This window comes from Sus scrofa, chromosome 13 (assembly GCF_000003025.6).
Source record: "Sus scrofa isolate TJ Tabasco breed Duroc chromosome 13, Sscrofa11.1, whole genome shotgun sequence".
NCBI classification, from domain to species: Eukaryota; Metazoa; Chordata; class Mammalia; order Artiodactyla; family Suidae; genus Sus; species Sus scrofa.
The window spans coordinates 173,962,531-173,982,827 of record NC_010455.5 but is presented as its reverse complement, the minus strand read 5'-3'; the positions used below and the strand labels follow the sequence as shown (position 1 = coordinate 173,982,827).

Sequence of the window (20,297 nt, the reverse complement as noted above, 5' to 3'; positions counted from 1 at the left end):
AAGTCAAAAATTTAAAATATCTGATGTAGATTAAGTAATAATCAAAAATTTCTCCTTTTACTTGGATCTGTGTTTTATTTAATACATTAAAAATATAAATATCAGTTTAGATAAATAGAAAATGAGTCTGAAAATACTTTGCAAAATATACCCCTGTTGACCTCTAGATGGCAAACTTTAGTAAATTTTTACAAGTGACCTGAATTCACAGTTTCTTACCAATTCTGTCTAATCCACCTATTGAAATGATTTTCTGTTAATAAGCTACTCAGAGGTATTTGTGCTCTTACGGAACAATGCATGAAAAAAGGGAATTACTTTTTTCTGAAATTTAATCCTCTTCTTTGGGATAACCTAATTGTATCCAGATGGTGTACTAGTGTCTTCTAGAAGGGTCATTTTGGTGTATGGGATGTTCTGCAAAAGTTTTACCTGATCATTGATTTCAAGTGGTTTCTAAAATCAACTATTTCAGTATAATTATAAAGATTAGTTATAGCTTTTATTTTAGAAATTTCAGAAATCTCATAGAATAATTTGTAAAAAAAAAAAAAAAAAAGTCCTCTGAGAAATGTAAGGTACCAAATATGTGTATGGTCGCCATTAGAATCTCACACATGCCCTTTACAAAACAAATATCTAAAAGAACAAATTTCAAGAGCATGCATCTTTTTGTGATATATCATTCATGTCTGTTTAACTCTGCAATCACTGTTATTCCTTTAGCAAAGTTAAAAATATTCATTTTTAATGTCAGCTATATTCGAGTTGTCATGGGATGAACAGAAATAAAATTATAAAGAGAGCTGACAATTAACATATATAAAGTGGCATTGAAAAGGACAAGTCTACTTTGAATATAATATTATTAGCAAGATTGCTGAAATATGAAATCCAGGTATAACTAGGATGCATATATATAGGATACATACATGAGATTTTCAGTGAGAACTTGAACTAACATCTTGATATAACTGGCTATGAGAAAAATCTGTTGCTTAGTGTGCTGGATATTGTAGACCCCTTTCTGAAAGGTAGCTCCTCCCATACTTATACAAACTGTAGGAACAATATTCAGCATGATGTAATATTGGCTACTGACAATAACTGGACATCTGACCTAAGCATCTGACAAAATCTGGGACCACATTCTTTTCAAATTCCAACTTCTGGTCACTAGAATAGGTTCCTGGTACAAGGTGAACAAATAAGAATATTTCTCTAAAGATTATAAAACTAGAAAAATGGGAAAATCTCTCTCCACTGGCTGAAGCTAGATAGATATAAAGTTGATGAGTTAGAGGCAAGCACTTTTGCTTTAGATTGGAAGAGACGGAATGGGAGAGTTCTGAGGGCATTAAGGGCCTGGTTCCAGTTGGTGGTGAGCTTAAGCTATTTTCCAATCCTGCTAGTCTATGAGACAGCCTAGAAGCCAGTCATTAAGTTCCCACTTTGCTTCAGCTTATTCAATTTGCATTTGAACACTTGAAACCAACATAATCTTAACAAATATGTTTTGTGTATTTGATAAGATAATATTTTTGTAGCTTTATTTTGAAGATAAAAAATCATTTTGGAAGTAGGTCAAGCAGCTAGTTTTTTAATTCTTATTTATGTAAATATTAGCTTTTAAAATATGAGACGCCAGATATACCTTCTTATAAGATCCAAGTACATTATTATTTTTGGACAATAAATAGAATAGTACATTTAACTTAGGAGACTTAAATACAGTGAAAACTGTGTGAACATAACGTAAAAAGAACTAAAATGAATAAAATAAAATTTTCTTTCATTAACAATTTTAAGTGTAAACGAGTTTTGGGAGGATACATACATGCATCATCCAAGAAACACGAAAATCGAGAATTTGCATTGCTCATAAAATATTGATCTAGATTGTGTATGTAAAACTGAAATGAGGTATGGAGGAGGAGCCTGGCTTGAACTCAGCTCTCCTCATCGCAAGCTGGGTGCCCTTTCACAAAACCCCTACAACTCAGTGTCGCATTCTTTTCAAGCAATAGACCTCCTTGTTTTCAACAAAAACCTTGAGATTGCTCTGAAAATGCTTTTTAGGTGAGTATGGATTTTCCTCTTAATTTTGGATGGCGAAAAATGCAAATGATTTCCACTAGGGGCTCCTAAAGTCCTGCAGCATGGAGAACACCTGCCTGAGGATTAAGCCAATTCACAGAGAGAAGCAGAGCAGGTGAAGACATGCAGTGAGGATGTCATTGAGCCCATAGATCCAATCGCACCCTCAAGTCAGTCCTGCCCCAAGATGTTACATTTAAATAAACTAATAACGTCACGTTTTTACCAAACCAGCTTGTGTATGGTTTCATCAGGAGCCAAAGGAGTCTTAAAAAATAGAGTCAAACCCCAGTTTTCTGATTCATATATTTCAGTAAATTCTCTTATTCTTCTCCAAAGGGTGGAATCAGAGTTACAGGATAGGAGGGAAACAGCATTTTTCAGAATTACTCCAGTTTTACACAGGAAACTTAAATTATTGATGGCAATATCTGGGTAGAATTACACACCCAGAAGCACATAAAGATTCATCGGGATCACATATCCAGATGTCTGCGTTCATAAAAATGTTACTGATATAGTGATTGACAGAATAAGGTTTTCAGATTTTTTTTGAGAAACTGAAAGAAAAAGTGGGTCAAACTTAAAACATGAAATATCAGAGATTTATCTTTTAAACAGAAGATTAGCGAGCCACACCTAACAGATCTTTTCAGGTGAAAAATATATGAGGTTTTAGATTATTGCAGAGATGTCCAAAATGACTACTGTGAGTTAACTGAGTAATAGCATTATAATAACAACTTTAAGGGGAGTATTTTTATGGTTTCTCCTTGGTTTTCTTTACTGCGTAATATAATTTTGTTAAATTCTGAGTTCCGAAATATTCGTAAATTAAACTCTTGCAGAAGAAGGTAATTGAAATGTTATATGTGGATTTCAGCTAAAAACTGGAATAATACAAGTTAGAAAGGAAAAGACTCTGGGGAAAGATTTTTTAAAAAGCCATGATGTCAAAAGGCCTGAAGTTCTTGACCTGTCAATTGCTAGACATACTGTCTTGGATAAATTGCCTGATATCTGTACATCTCAGTTTCCTCATCCATAAAATTGGATTGATGTAGGAGATAATTGTGTGCCTGTCTTCCCAACAGCCTTTCCTGGAAACTATCCACTAACCAAATGGGAACTGTAATCAACCATTTTCGTCTGAAACCTAGCGAATTTTCAGGGTGAAATCTGAAATTGGCCCCCATACACAAAGGGCAAGAAGAGGCCAAAGAAAGAGAGGACCACTCCAGCTTGGTAGGCGGTGGTTTTAATAAGCAAGGGAACTTAACGAGGCTTGTCTTGGGCAGCAGCAAAAATGGTAGATTTCTGCAGCTGCCCACCAGAATCTTATGAGGATATACAGAGGCTTTAGCTAGGCTTAGTCATCGATTCAGTCCAGATGGTCTCAATAACATCTTATTCTCTCAAGGCTGTGTCTCTGAATCAGCTCCTACTGTGGGCACAGTGGACAGAACATCTCAACTCAGCCTGGGAAAGGAAGAGAAGTTCTTACCATGATATATTCTTCCTTCCTGAAAGGCTCTACCTGGAGGAGCGCTGTGTATACTGCGGGGAGCCAGGGGAACTATGAGCTCAGCAGGAAGCCGCCTATTACCTCCTCACCTGTAGGCAATTTTGGCCAGCAGCATTCCCAAATATGGGGTCACCTGCCCCCAATAGGAACGTGTTCCTGAGGCTTCTGTTGGAGCTGGCGGGGCATTGGAGACAACAGGGGCAGGTGGAACAGGTGTGAGCTAGTGTTCAGGTTTTAAGGCTTTCCTGAGGACAGTCAACCAAGCCGTGGGTTGTTGGTCTATCTTCTCAGATGGGGTCCTGACAGCAATGAGGCCAAACCACATTTGCTTCCCAATTTTGTTACAACACTTTACAGCTGATTGAGGTAGTCTTCTGACATTTTGAGCTCCCTCTCTGTCTTTGGCCTTTCCCACAGCCCATACCCATTCCCAGGATTTGTCACTTTCCCCAAGATTAGCAATGGATGGTCCAACATCATAAATATCTTGTCCCACAACTGGGCTCAGTATGATATCAGCTTTCTGTACCAGGTGCTATGTGCTAATTGGAGTATATTAGCTTTCGTTCCTGCAGTGAAGGTGGCACACACAGGGCCTTTACAGGCATAGTGGCCTCATTTCCAACCACCTAAGAATTTTTTGTGCTTCTTCTGCAGATTTCCAGGGTCCCACATGCTCAGGGCCAAACTTCCCTGCAAGATAGAATAATCCAATAGTACTTTGAAACCCCCCGAGTGCCTTCTGGAGAGCAGTGTGGGGTGATACGGCTCATTTTTTCTGCCTCCTGCCTTGTCAGAGAAATGCCATCACCCACACATCTCATGGTTGCAGTAACCATGCCTGGATCTTTCCCCTGGCCTTTTGCTAGAACTTGGCAGCTGTGTCAATAAACTCAGCAGGAATATATTCTCTCATCATGAACATTTCCTGAATTGGGGTTTCTGCTGGGTGGGGTTGCTGTTACAGGGCTTTGGTTTCCTTTGTACCAGGGGTCAGATGTCAGAGGTGCTCCATCCATTTCACTGTCAGTCATAACATCCTCCTCTTCATTCTCTTCACTTCTCAGAGAGTCTATCTCTTGATGTCCCAACCAGGCTTCTCCTTAGAGTGCACCCTCCTAGCCTTGCAAAACACATACTAAGGTCCCCAACTGGTTATCCTGCTGTTCCACCTTGCTTACCAGCCCAAAAGCAAGCAGAGTTCCTGTCAAAAGTTCATAAAAGACAGAAGTAAAACCAAAGAATCACTTAAATAGCAATTAGTAAAAGCTTATTGTTTCTATACAAGAAAAACCATTTGCAAACTGGGAACACTCAAACCAAAACATGGAATGAATCTCAGATATATTTTCATAAAGCAACTTACATAGTATGAAAACAGGAAGTCTTTATTCTTTATAGTAATTGGTTGCAACCTTAGATTTTTGCTATGGCTGTGGCATAGACCGGCAGCTGCTGCTCAGATTCAACCCCTAGCCTGGGAAACTTCCATATGCCACTGATGCGGCCCTAAAAAGCAAATATGTATATGTATACATAGCGGACTTTTGAAAACTTTAAAGTACTACCCCCAAAATAAGATAGTGTTATAGTGTAAATTTTTAGGGACTGTCACATAAAAGAAGAATTTCTTGCTATAAGTAGTTTCAAATGGCAACACCAGGGAAAATAAGATTTGGTGAAATTTAAAAGGAGGTAGATTTAAGCTCAATATAAGAAAGAGGGTTCTAAAAACTGGAATCTTGAAGTTTCCATTTTGGCTCACTGGGTTAAGAACCTGACATAGTGTCCAGGAGGATGTGGGTTCAATCCCTGGCCTCACTCAGTGGGTAAAGGATTCGGTTTTGCTATGGCCATGGCATAGGTCACAGATGTAGTTAATATTTAAAGGAGCCATCCACCCCCATTCTTTGTCCATGTTTTTTATTGAAGCTGAATGTTGGGTTGGGATTATTCAGGACTAGAGGATGTGACTTCAATGAAGCCCATCAGTGTATTGAACTTCCTACCCATAAAAATTGCTTACAGGACATGCCCATAAACTAAGCTGCTCTAATTAGTGTGAAATCAGAAAGTTGCTCTGGACCAATTAAATAGCCCATTGGAACTTTGCTGGGAATTCCAAGACAAAGATTCTCTCTTCTATTGTAGGCATTTGACCCTGGAATCTGCTGACAACCTTCATGTGGTGCCGAGGGAAATAACCACAGAGTAGGTGCTAATACATTAGAAATGAAGGAGAGAAATATAACAAAAGTGTCTTCTTGAGGACCAGGTTGAGTCATTGGATTAAATCTAGCATTATACCTTTTACGAAGATGAACTTTTAATTTCCTTTTAGTTTTTAAGACAGTTTGAGCTTCATTATCTTTAACCTGTAATTGAAAGCATCTTAAATAATGCAAGCGAAGGGAGTGAAGAATGAAGGCTACCAAAATAGGCCATCCCAAATTGTGCCTCTTTGGTATACGTGTTGTTTTGAGAATGAGCAGATGCAGGTCAAGGACTCATCAATAGAGAAAAGTTAAATCTGTATAACAAATCTTACTAAACAATTCTTGTTTACCATACTTTTCCTGGTAACTTCTTGTAACTTGTCTCTCCACCCCCGACCCAGAAGCCCCAAACTCTAGGATGGTATATGGGCCCAAGTTCTAACCTTCTCTTTGGACTGCTCATCATTGGGTGTTCCCATGGGAATGCAGGATACACATGCTAATAAACTTGTGCTTGTTTTCCTGTGGTTAATCTGTCTTTTGCCAGTCTAACTTACAAGCACTGCCAGAGATAGGGACAGGAAAAATATTTTTCTCCTCCCCTACATGGACACAAACTCCTTACACCTGCACAATCTGACATTTTACCCTAATGACAACGTTCATAAAATCCACCACAGTAAGGGTTGTGATGGCCAAATTTTAAAAATCAAAAAACAAAATTCGTCAGAGGAAGTTTGAAGATCTTGGCTTTATTGAGCAATTCATGAATCGGGCAGCTGTCCATCTAGCAACTGAAGGGACAATGCAAGGGATTGTACACATGGAAGAATTTTATAGGAAGAAGGGTGGGGCAAGGGAGCTGTTAGCAAAAAAAGAAAAAGGGGTGGGAAAGGGTGACTTTTGGAGGGGGGCAGGATATCTTTTTTTTTGGTTGGTGGTGTAGAGAACAGCAAGGGTTTTATCATTCAAATTGCCTCTTCTTCCTATGGGCCATGGAGAGGTCCCATGGGGCAGATTATCTCATTGGTGCCGACCAGAAAAAGCCAGACTGGTTAATTAAGATTTCATTTTTGGTGAAGGTCTAAACTGCAGTTAGGTTAGGTATTAAATCTAGGTTTGGTATCTTAGGTTTTAGCACAACTAACACCTTTTGGGGCCTGTGGGCTTTCTCTTTACCAGAATAAAATATTTATTCATAAACCCATTGAATATGAATTACCTGCTGCTAAAGGTGACAGAGAACTCTGAAAAGTCTTGAGCTGGAGGTCGAAATTTTCATACATAAAGTGTGTTCTCAGGACCACATCCCTCCCCTCTCTCTGAACCTACACCCTCTCCTCCAAAGAAACATATACAGACTATTTATCTTTGCCCATCAGTAACTACACACATAAACTGAATACGTCCTGGATTCCAACATTTTTTTTTTTCTCTGCAAGAACTATATCTTGAAGGGTATTGAGGTAGGAAGGACTTAATATTTTTCATTTCCCAGAGTTACTTGCATTCTAAGAGAGCATACCTATGTGAATCGACAGGATTGAACTCCTGTAACAAATATTTATAACAGAATATAATAGAAAACCTATCATAAATATGAGCCCTAGAGCCCACAAACTCCAGTGCTGAAGAAAAAAACAAAAACATAAAACTTTATTTATCACTTAAGTCCACATTCTGCCTCATGACAGAAAACTTAGCCTCATTTGCTTACTCTCTGCCTTCTCTTCCTGTCTCCTTTCCAGAAGGAGACAGGAAGAGGGTGCTAGATGCTGAGTCCAATCTGGAAATATTATCAGGAATAAAAACCTGTATCAAAATATTTCTACATTTCATTAGTAAAATTCTAAGAATAGAGAATTCTAAATTAACTGGATTGCTATATCTAATGGAATTTGATTTTAACCCAATCTTCTACCTAAAGCCTCATTTTAACAAAACAATATTAGTTTTTGAATCATCTTGGAAAGAGAATCCTTAAGACAGCAGAATAAGCAGCTAATGGTGAAATCTCCACGTCAGTGATTAGAAGCCAGGAGACAGACTATTCACCCTACGCTAATGAAATGATTCAAAAGAAGGGAGAGAAAGGAAGGAGTGATTTTTTTAGAGAAAACCTCTAAGAACCAGAATTTGCATACAGTTTCCAGAAAACAGATCTGATAAAGCCAGACTAGAAGATAATGAGCAAGGACATTTCCTCCTCTCCTGCAAATCTGCAGCCTCATCAAGATCAAACATAACCTGGCCTGGCTAGAAGTCAATTGGTAAAATAAATTATCAAAAATATAATTAAGGAAGCAGAGAAGCCTGGGCAAGCTCCTTGGACTTTTTTTTTATATCAAAGCCATAAAAATGAAGCTTCCTGGGGTCATTCCATCAACATCACTAACAAAGCTTACATCTGGCTTGACTCTGACCAGAGATCTCGCCTCAGAATCAATTAGGGCTATTACAAACCAGTGGTGCACAGGGGCTCATCTGTGCTTAATTGAGTAAAACATACTTAACCTTTCTGAGTAATAACTGTGGAAAATCATAATCCCTGTCTCCACTGGTTCTTTGTTCTAAGTCCTGCTACTTAAAATTGGGCTCTTTTCTGGATATGAAGGGAAAATGTTTGAAGTAGGAGAATAAATGGCTCAGGATGGTTTATCTGGCACAAGAAGATGTTATAGGAGTTCCCTTCCTATCACCATGAAATGCTTTCCAGTGTCTTGGAAGACTATCTTTGTGTTCCAGAGAGAGCACAAACATGTAAAAACAAAAGGCATCAATCAAAAGCGGCTAAACCTGGAAGTTGCATTGGACAATAAGCTAAACATGAGCTTTGGTCCAAAACACTAGCTCTTCAAATGCTTTGCAAGGATGTTCATTTATTTTCGCTCCTTTTCTGATGCTATATTCTAAAATTTAACTTTAAAAAATACTCCCAGATTATAAATTTAGCTCAGCACTTCCTTTTGCTTTTAACCTATTCCAAGAGGCAAGGCCAGAGAGTAGAGAGAAGCAAGATAGGAAATACAACTCATGCCAGAATCCAGCATTTTCCAAACAAAATTTCAGAGTCAGTCAATCTCCAACGTATCTATTTTTTTTTTGAAGATAGCCCTGGTGTAGAAAGAAGAGACAAGAAACATTTTTACCAGGCAGGGGAGGTGGGGTATGAGCTAATTACCAGAGAGTTGGGGCAAACCATCAAAGTCTATTGGTGTTCACTGAGCAACTGAAATCTCTGACCTAAGCTCTTTGAGGAGTGAGCCCCTTATGTCGATGGAAAGACTACCATCTAATTGTAATCTAAAGCCCTGGGCAAATAAGCAAGAACTATTTTAAAGAATCCAAACAGCTCATTTCCTTCTCCTGCTGGGTACACTTCTAACAAGTTGGCATTAGCACACACCTTCCTCTGAATGAACGAGAACAAAGGGAAAGAACAAACGAGATATAAAACAGAAAACAAAAATGCCCTAGAGTTGTTCTGAGCTCCAGCAGCTCAGACTGGGTGAACAGGGCTTACATAAGCACAGTGGGGAGTTCCCAAGCAGGCAGGTCCCATGCCCTAGAAAATGCCTCTGATGTGGAACTCTAATCAAACTAAACAAAGAATTTTAAAGAGAGGATGAAAAAAAAAAGTGGCATGTTTTTCTGGGAAGAATATTATGTTGCCTCAGCTTCTCCGGAATCGGTATTCTGGCACCACGCAAGTGTCTGAAGTGTTCTCTGCCTGCAAAACAAAGCTCAAGTTATTTATGTTTTCGTCGTGTCATATTACATGCAAAATAATCAACAAAAAGGAGCCTCAGGTGACACAGATGGTAGCGCCAATTGTTTAAGAGAAAAAAAAAAAAACCTGATCACAAGCTTTGCATTAAAACTGCTCTGACAAATGAAATCATCATAAGAAGAAAATAGAACTTTGATTGAATAATAATTCTGAGTAAATGTCAACTTCCCCCATATCCATTTGGCATTAAAGATGGCTTCGGAATAAAATGAGAAGGACACCGTTTCTTGTTTCACATGAATAGAGATTAAGTACTGTAAGATCTTTTGAGAAGCAAGAATTCCCACAAGGTTTGGATGGGCTCAGATTTTTAAAAAAGAGGGTCTGTGTGTGTGCAGCCTATAAACACACCATCATATCCTTCATACTTGCACTGTTTTGAAGTGTTCAGTCTCTCAGATATATGAGGATAGAGGCCACACAAGCTAATAGAATAGCAGAGAAGGGCAGACACTAATCATGGTTTAAATGCGTTTTCCCATTTTTTATTGCATACATGGAGGTGTCAGCGTATATGAAAATAACAATACACAGAGCATTTAGATAACCTTTTCTGAAATGTTTATGGTTGTGATCTTGTGTTGAGAGTGGTGTTTGTATAGCTTTAATATTTAAGATGTCTATGCAACTCTTTAGCTTCTTGCCTGTTATATTAACCACGACACAGATGACAGTGAGAGTCACAAATACAGCTATCAAGTTTGATATGTAACCTAGGGGACCTTTACACCCTGGGTTCAAATAGCTGTGACCCTGACTTTGCAGGTGCAGGCCCTCGGCAGATCTTACCTCTGGGTAAGACACTGCCCTTGCACACCCAATGTGGCCTCTCCCTTCCTCTTCTTTCTGTCTGTCTGCTTCTAGAGAGCTAAGCCAGAGATTTCTCTTTTGTGAGTCTTTTTAGGTTTTGTCGCCTGCCGTTCTCAGTCGGCCCCCTTTCTCATGCTATCCATAAGCTATTTTGGCTTCTTGCTGTCTTCCCTCCCTTGTGCGTGACTTGCCTTGTGAAGCTCACTTACAGCTGTACACTTTCCATGCTGGTTGGCAGGCTGAGCTGTAGGATTTCATTTTTAGTGATTGTTGTGGTACTTGATGTCCCTTCTGATGTAAATAGAGCTCCACTGTTTCCAGAAAAAAAAAAAAAAAAAAAAAAAAAAACCAGAGCATTCTCTGTAAAGCCTGTGAGTAATGGTGGAAAGCTGAAAGGAGATTAATGAATTAGTCTCACCCTGGATGTCTTCCCCAAGGGTGCCCAGAGTGAAAAGTTGGTACCCATGACCTGATCTATCGCCTAATTTTTCACCATGTCGCAAGGGTAGTCTTGGCAAAGGGGATAATACTTAACAAACACACACCGCCCCCATGGATTCCCAAGCCATTTTGGTGCCCCCAGCAGAGGCTGGTCTCTTTTTTCCCTTATTACTATTAGCAATCATTTGTCAGAAAGACTACAAGGGAGCAGCATGTACTGATGGCTTTCATTTCTGCATCTCCAAGGACTCTCCTTCGCATTATAAATGGTCATCACTGGTGTAAGCTGGTGCTGTTATTTTAGTCTCCTTCCAAGTAAAGACATTCTCCTAAGGATCTCTGCTATATGTGGCTGGCTCCATATTTCCCGCGAATTATTGTGTATGCAGAACGGCTTCTGAGTGTTGTAAAGATATTCATAATTTTTTGAGCTGAAAGAGCTTCCCCAGAGGCCAATTTTATAGAATCCTCATATCTCATCTCCCTAAGCAGACCTTCAGGAAAAGATGATCCTAAAGCCAAATCTACAAACCATTCATACTTCTGCACCATCAGTAGTGGGCAATGACTCTAACACAGCCCCTCAACCGCCACCCATAATGCCATGACCTCATGTACTGGCTTTGGATTATAACTGTTTCTATTCACATCCACATCTATTCAGAAGTACCACAATTCTGGTCCTCAAATAATTGTAAATATGTTTATACAAACTTCTGAGAGATGTATCCAGACTGTTCATGTAATTTCTTGTATTTTTCTCCGATCAAGAGACTACTGTTTTTACTGCAGGAAGAAACTCCCATTGCCTCTGTAACATGTCTTTAGGGCTGCACAGTAGCTGATTGAAAGCAGCTTATTCAGGGATTGTGCCAATGCTGGAGAGAGATGACAAGTCTGGATAATTGCTTCGGTCAGCATTTTGAGTCTCCTCTTCACAGATGGTGATGACAGGCGTACTGCATCCTGAGACATATTACCAGTGCTTTATGGGAAGAATCCTTGGAGATGTTGGAGGAGCCCCTTCTAGTTTAGAAAACCTTGGCAATGAATGTGGCAATGTCCAAGGACTTTACTATCATTCGTCTGCCTGTCCCATCAACTTGGGAAAATGTGAATAGTGTCCTAAGCTCTTCCTTGAGTTTTCTGTGTAATTGAAAGCCTTATGCAGAAAGGTAGACGGCAATAAGGAAACTGACCAACTCTTACTCCCCAGGATTCCTTCTTCAAAGGCCTTCATAGTGAAAGAATAGAACCTATACTCTTGCTGTCATTTGATCCACAAGACACCATAGTACCAATGAAAAGGGAATCTAAAAGAGGAATATAAACATAGGCAAGAGCCAGAAATGACAAAAATGCAGTAGGTCTGAAGGTTGGTCTATGCTACTTTAATCCTTGAGGGTCTATCAAGAGCTGATTTCCCCTTGGGAATTGTTTTCTGAGTAGCTTTGAAAAGAACTGAAATTGAGAAACAAGAGTCTCAATTTGAAGATTTTGGAGTTTGGTTATTTGGTTTGTCATGAATAGGCTTTACCTTCTCAGATCCTAATTTGCTTTTTTTTTTTTCCCTTCCATTTTTTGGCTACCCCATAGGATATAGAAATTCCCAGACCAGGGATCTGGAGATCCTAGCTTCAGTTGCAACCTATGCCACACTTAAGGGCCATACAGGATCTTTTAAGCTGTTGTGCTAGGCCCAGGATTGAACCTGCATCTTGGCACTTCAGAGACACCACTGATCTCGTTGTGCCACAGCAAGTAGTTATATCAGAAACTCTGCTACTGCCCCTTTTATAGTTGTCTAAGTGTGGCTTACAATTTAGGACTCTTCCTACTTCTGAATTCAGAAATAAACATTTTGAGCAAAATGATAAAAACATATTTTTACAATATTTTTTTCGAGTTCTGTGACCCAGAGTAGCCAAAGATATCCTGAAAAATAAAAATGGAACTGGAGGAATCAGGCTCCCAGACTTCAGATTATACTACAAAGCAACAATCATCAAAACCGTATGGCACCAGCACAAAGACAGAACTAATAGATCAGTGGAAAAGGACAGAAATCCCAGAATTAAACCCATGCACCTACAGTCCACTTATCTATGACAAAGGAGGCAAGAATATACAATGGAGAAAAGACAGCCTATTCAATAAGTGGTGCTGGGAAAACTGGACAGCCACATGGAAAAGAATGAAATTAGAACACTCCCTAACACCATACACAAAATAAACTCAAAATGGATTAAAGAACTAGATATAAGACCAGATACTATAAAACTCCTAGAGGAAAACATAGGCCAAACACTCTCTGACATAAACCACAGCAACATCTTCTCAGATCCACCTATCAGAGTATTGACAACAAAAAGAAAAATAAACAAATGGGATCTAATCAATCTTCAGAGTTTCTGCACAGCAAAGGACACCCTAAACAACACAAAAAGACAACCCACAGAATGGGAGAAAATCTTTGTAAGTGAATCAACTGACAAGGGATTAATCTCCAAAATTTATAAACACCTTCTGCAGCTCCATACCAAAAAAACAAACAAGCCTATCAAAAAATGTGCAGAAGATCTACAGAGACAGTTCTCCAAAGAAGACATACAGATGGCCAAGAAACACATGAAAAGATGTTCAACATTACTCATTATTAGAGAAAGGCAAATCAAAACCACTCTGTGGTACCACCTTACACCAGCCAGAATGGCCATCATCCAAAAGTCTACAAACAATAAGTGCTGTAGAGGGTGTGCAGAAAAAGGAACACTAGTACACTGTTGGTGGGATTGTAAATTGGTGCAACCACCGTGGAAAGCAGTATGGAGATTCCTCAGAAAACTAAACATAGAACTACCATTTGATCCAGCAAGCCCACTCCTGGGCGTCTATCCAGAGAAAACCACAACTCGCAAAGACACATGTACTCCAATGTTCATTGCAGCACTCTTTGCAATAGCCAAGACATGTAAAAAACCTAAATGTCCATCAACAGAGGAGTGGATCCAGAAGATGTGGTACATATACACAATGGAATATTACTCAGCCATTAAAAGGAATGAAATACCAGCATTTTTAGCAACATGAATGGACCTAGAAATTATCATGCTAAGTGAAGTCAGCCATACAATGAGACACCAACATCAAATGTTTTCACTGACATGTGGAATCTGAAAAAAGGACACACTGAACTTCTTTGCAGAACAGATGCTGACTCACAGACTTTGAAAAACTTATGGTCTCCAGAGGAGACAGTTTGGGGGGTGGGGGGATGCACTGGGATTTGGGGATGGAAATCCTATAAAATTGGATTGTTATGATCATTGTACACTATAAATGTAATAAATTCATTGAGTAATAAAAAAAACATAGTTTTACAAATCTTCGCAACCACACATGGCTAAGAGGAACAAGCAAAGGAAAGAACAATGAAAAAAATTCATTAAAAAGTTCTTTTTGCACATAGGAACAGTAACATTTCTTGAGCACTATTCCATGTGAGGTAGTTTTTACATGCATTTTACATGTATCACATATTTAATACTCATCAGAAAACTTGAGGTATATTCTATTATTTTCCACATTTTATAGGTGAGAAAACTGAAGCATGACACAAATCAGTAATTTAATCAATATCAAGTTATTAGTAAGTGGCGAATGTGTGGTAAAAAACCAAGAAATCTAGTTCTGTAGTATGCTACTTTAACCATTAGTCCATACAGCTTACAGTCAACACTAATCATTGTTTGGCTCTTACCAGGGGAATTGCTTAGGATCACCAATGATCACAGATATATCAGTTCTGTGTTGTGACAATGCTGTGTAATAAACCATTCAAAATTTTAGTCGCCTATGCCAGTGAGCTTTCATTAATCATGCATCACTAGGATTCAGCTGATGTAGGCTAGGCTTAACTGGGCTTGGCTGGGTTCATTCATTTTTCTGCAGAGTAGTTCTACTTTGTAGGCCTCTCCACTAGTCTTTGCTGGCATTTTGTTTACCAACATCCAGTGGCCCAGTGCAAGCCACATGGCAGAGTTCAAGAGTCAGAATGCAAATGCCCTACCAAAGGTATATGACAATAGGTATGGACACAGAGAGAGGTAAAGAATTTGGTCATTATGTCATCCACTGTAATTAATAACAAGGAAAGCAAATTGGGTTGGAGCCGAGTTTTGCTTTATTTATTCATCCCTTCATCCATCCATTCAGTAAATTCCCTTGAGTTTCATATATAAGCACTGTCCTTATATTGTCGTAGCAAGCTAAAATTCAGAGTTACTCCTTCAAAAAAACTTGTAATCTCATGGATGAGATAGACAAGTCAACATTTACAATACATCATGGTATTGAAAAGAATGCTATGAGAGCAAACACTAGAGCTCCAAAGAAAGGTTGTATTTAATCAGAGGAAAGGAGAAAGGTGAGGAGTGACTCCCTTAAGATAGTGTTTGGGCTAAACATTAATATGCAGGTAGTCAGATAATAGCAAACGTGTCCTAAACGCTCATTACATACCACAGGATGTCAAGTGGTGAAAATATGGAAGTGAGATGGTGAAGGATTTGCATGTCACCCTAAAAACCCCAACTTTATCCTGAAGTCAGTAGAAGCCTATGAAAGATTTAAGGAAATTACCAAATTTTGTAAAAATGCATACACAATGCCTGACACTTTCCTGATAGATCATATTTACAAGTTAATATATAGGTATGTAAGTGGTATTATACAGAGGAAATCTTTCTATAATATTCCTTTATTATGAAGTCCCCAAACATGCTTTCTTAATAATATTTGAGGATGGATCAGGCCTCAAATGACTGGTTCACACTTATTAATAAGCAACATGTAAGGTAAATATCAAAAAATCAATTTCTTTAACTTTTACACAAACTATAAATATTTGAGTGAGCAGGCTTGGCACATTGTCTCCCTGCAGCCAAACTATGTGCAATAAATAAAATCAAAACCTGTTTTAATAATTAACAGTGAAATACAACAACTAGGACCATAAAACAGAAAGAGAGAATTAGATTTCTTGGTCAGCATGGAATCAAAATAATGTGAGTTAGATGAATTGAATGTTTAATGGCAACCATTGAGTTGGACTTCAGTCAGATCAGAAAAACTTGAGAGCTATTCCCTGGCTCCAAATCTAAGGGCCAGCTTTGCCAGTAGGACATAAATAACTTGATGTCCAATGACTAGGGTCTCCTCTTCCTTTCAGGATCAATACTCTCTGCCCAAAACCTTGGCTTCTTTTCTTGCATTTCCATGATAGACTGCTGCCCCTTCTGTGTGGCTCTTTTATTCTTTAAATATGTTAATACTTCAACCAGAAGCCATCTTGTCTATTACAACTCTGCTGATCTATAATCTAATATTGATTTTATCACCTATCTCCCAGAAAGCCAATTATTTCCTTCATTGTCAACATTCCTAGTGGGCTTCTTATTGCAGCCTCTTAATATCAAAAAAAAAAAAGGACCCTAGAATGTGTAGTCAACACCTATTATATAAACGTACATATAAAGTCAAGTAAGAAAAAAAAAACAGACATTTTTAGTTATTTAATGATGCAGCTCCACCGGTGAGTTTTGACCTGCAATAAAAGCATATGAGTTTTCTCTAAGTTATTTAGATCAATATATTCATGAAAACATGTTTTTTATTCACTGGAAATTTTAACTTCAAGTAATGCATCTTTCTAATTATATAGTAAAGGGCAACAGATACCTCCAGGTAATCTTTGAAATAGGAGAAGAAACAATTTGTTTGTTCTCTGATTTTCCATTCTCCTTTCTTGTGCTCTTTATTACCATGAGCAAAATATTTGAATGAAACAGAATTTTTATTTATAGATGACTATCTTCTGTTAATGTTGAAAAACCTCCTGACTCCTAAATAATAGTTTGATTACATTATGTATATTTCTTTGGCAAATGAACGAAGGAAAAGAAAATAAAGTAAGCAATCTCCAAATTGCTCACTGATATTGGGCCTTTACATCTTCAAATACAATGCTATAAGAAATTAAAATAAGGTATTTCATGAATCCGTAATATAAAAATCATGTAGGAAAGTCAGAAAAAGTTTAAACCTGTGTAGATATACTGCTTCTTGTGTATGTTTGTTTCCATTTCTTTTTATTTATTCACTTTTTACATATGATTTGGGCGTTGGAGAAGGGAGGATTACCATATGTATCAAAATGCTTTTGTTTGCAAGTAGTAGAAAGCTAAACTCAAGCAGGATTAATGAATAAAGATAATTGGCGTTCCCTCCATGTTGCAGCAGAAACGAATCCGACTAGGAACCACGAGGTTGCAGGTTCTATCCCTGGCCTTGCTCAGTGGGTTGAGGATCTGCTGTTGCCATGAACTGTGGTGTAGGTTGCAGAAGTGGCTTGGATATGGTGTTGCTGTGGCTGTGGTGTAGGTTGGCAGTTACAGCTCCGATTAGATCCCTAGCCTGGGAACCTCCATATGCCCCGGCCCTAAAAAGACCAAAAAAATAAAAAGATAATTTATTACTTTTGTGGTTGAAAAGTCTTTCAAGCAGTGCCTGAACCATAGGTATTATTCAGGTCTTTTATTCTTTTTGAATGTCTCAAGCCTTCTGTATAGGCATTTCTCTCATTCATTAGAAGCTTCTCAATTTAGAGTCCAAGAAGGATGGTGGTGCTTTCAGAGCGATCGTACTTCTGCATTCCTGCCCACCAGAGGACAGCATCTCTCCCACAGTATCCAAATAAACACCCTTAGATTCATTCTGATCAGACCAGCTAAACACAGGCCTCTGAACAAATAGCAATGGCCAAACACCATCTCTGTACCTGTTAATCAAAGCAGCTTTCTGCACCACATGCCTTCCTGGGGTGGGGGAGGAGATGTTCATTAAAATTGAGTAGTAGGAGGAGTTCCCGTCATGGCTCAGTGGTTAACGAATCTGATTAGGAACCACGAGGTTGGGGGTTGGATCCCTGGCCTTGCTCAGCGGGTTAAGGATCTGGTGGTGCTGTGAGCTGTGGTGTGCCGGGGCCAGCGCAGCAGGATGGGGAAGAACGGGTGCTGTGGAACTTAAGGAAAAATAGTTAACATAAAACAAGACACAGAGACATTTATCTTAAGTAAAGGTGGGAGCCGGGGGACTCAAGGTCTCAGGGACCAAGAGCACTCTGCCTCAAGAAGCCACACTGCTTTTATTGTGAGATTAAGTAAGGAGTGGCTATGGGTGGATGATACAGGGTTTGTTTAGAAAGCCACTTAGGTGGTAAAGGGTTAAGCTCTTACTCTGACCTCTAGGCACATAACAGTACTTAAGCTTAAATCATTTATGCCTTTAGGTCTTTGCTCTTAAGCTTAAGTCATTTACCAGCACTGTGACTGTTTCTCCAAAAAGGAAGATGGGATAAAGTAAAGAAGGACAAGATGGAGTTTTCAAGGAAACATGTCTTGCAACAGTGGTGTAGGTCGCAGATGGGGCTCAGATCCTGTGTTGCTGTAGCTCTGGCTTAGGCCAGCAGCTGCAGCTCCGATTAGACCCCTAGCGTGGGAACCTCCATATGCCAAGGGAGTGGCCAAAGAAATGGCAAAAAGACAAAAAAAAAAAATTGTGTAGTGGGAGTTCCTGTAGTGGCTCAGCAGTTAACAAACCTGACCTGAGGATATGGGTTTGATCCCTGGCCTCACTCAGTGGGTTAAGGATCAGGCATTGCCCTGAGCTGTACCGCAGGTCTCAAACCTCAGCTGGGATCTTGTGTTGCTATGGCTGTGGCATAGGCTGGGGGCTAGAGCTCCAATTGGACCCCTAGCCTGGGAATATCCATATGCTGCAAGTGCAGCCCTGAAAAGACAAAAAAAAAAAAAAAAGAGAGAGAGAGAGAGAAACAAACAAACAAAACCCCCAAAACAACAACAAAAACTTCGGAGTAGTGGACCAAGAGAAAGGGAATACTTTTAGGAGTCAAGTAAATGAGTTTACACTCTGGCTTTAACATCAAATAAAACACATTTGAAAACCTCTTCCTATTTGCAGTAATGTATTTGGTTGATATGACTAGGGCACTCAAGAAGGTCATTTCATTTTCTTTTTCTTTTTCTTTCTTTTTTTTTTTTTTTTTTTTTTTTTTTTTGTCTTTTTACCATTTCTTGGGCTGCTCTCATGGCATATGGAGGTTCCCAGGCTAGGGGTTGAATTGGAGCCATTAGCCGCCTGCCTATGCCAGAGCCACAACAACACAGGATTTGAGTCGCATCTGCAGCCTACACCACAGCTCTCGGCAACACCAGATCCTTAACCCACTGAGCAAGGCCAGGGATTAAACCTGAAACCTCATGGTTCCCAGTCAGATTCGTTAACCACTGAGCCACAACGGGAACTCCCAAGAAGGTCATTTCAATGAAAGAAAAGAAAAGAAAAGAGAAGAAAAGAAAATCACCTATGAGAAGGATTATTGGGAATAATGACAGAACTTCAGTGAACAAGATTGGGATAATTGATATCCACCTTCCCCCACAATAGGACTCTGTAACAATTTCCATTTGCCCTTTGGATGACCCAAAGGACTACTGCTAATCAAAAGCTGTTCTAAGCTGCTAAGTTCAATTTCCCCTTGTATCGTCTAGGCAGCCACAAAACCCATTGTCCAGTGTTGCTTATTATCTTCTGTCACCATCCTTCTCTACACCTGTAAAATGATAAATAATAAAAAGCCAGGAGGAACACTCACAGGTCACTGACAAGGAATATATAGCTAACCCAACACGGGGGTGCTGAGTTTGTGATCCACTTAAGAGATTTAGTCATTTAGAAACTAGAAAGCGGGAGTTCCCATCGTGGTGCAGTGGTTAGCGAATCCAACTAGGAACCATGAGGTTGCGGGTTCGGTCCCTGCCCTTGCTCAGTGGGTTAACGATCCGGCGTTGCCGTGAGCTGTGGTGTAGGTTGCAGACGCGGCTCGGATCCCGCGTTGCTGTGGCTCTGGCGTAGGCCGGTGGCTACAGCTCCGATTCAACCCCTAGCCTGGGAACCTCCATATGCCTCGGGAGCGGCCTAAGAAATAGCAACAACAACAACAAAAAAGACAAAAGACAAAAAAAAAAAAAAAAAAAAAAAGAAACTAGAAAGCAACTATCACATGTAAATTGAGACACATATTGCTGCATTGCAACTCTCTGCTTATTTGGTATCTTCTCTATATTTTACCTTGTTTTAAATTGTTTCTATTGAGAGATTTAAAACTTCCTTTCTTCCCAAAGAGCTACTAATTATCCTTAGGCAATGACTAAACCAAAGTCTGAATTTCCACCTTCAGGGCCATTTAAACCTGCTAAATCTTTGTTTCTATTTTCCATAAAGCACTTTCTCTATTTCAAGATATATTACTGGCTTCTGCAAAAGTAAATTCTTTCAC

At 39.1% G+C, this 20,297-nt stretch overlaps 1 long non-coding RNA gene across 3 annotated transcripts in view; it reads right to left on the bottom strand.

The window, feature by feature from the left end:
- LOC106505825 overlaps window positions 6,571–20,297 on the bottom strand; it is a 32,407-nt gene continuing 18,680 nt past the window's right edge. For 2 of the 3 annotated variants that reach the window (XR_002338001.1, XR_002337999.1), the window contains exon 6: window positions 6,571–9,568. This is a non-coding gene — a long non-coding RNA (uncharacterized LOC106505825). Of the gene's footprint in view, window positions 9,569–14,164; window positions 16,485–20,297 lie in introns of those variants that run through there. The other variant, XR_002338000.1, reaches the window with a different exon arrangement.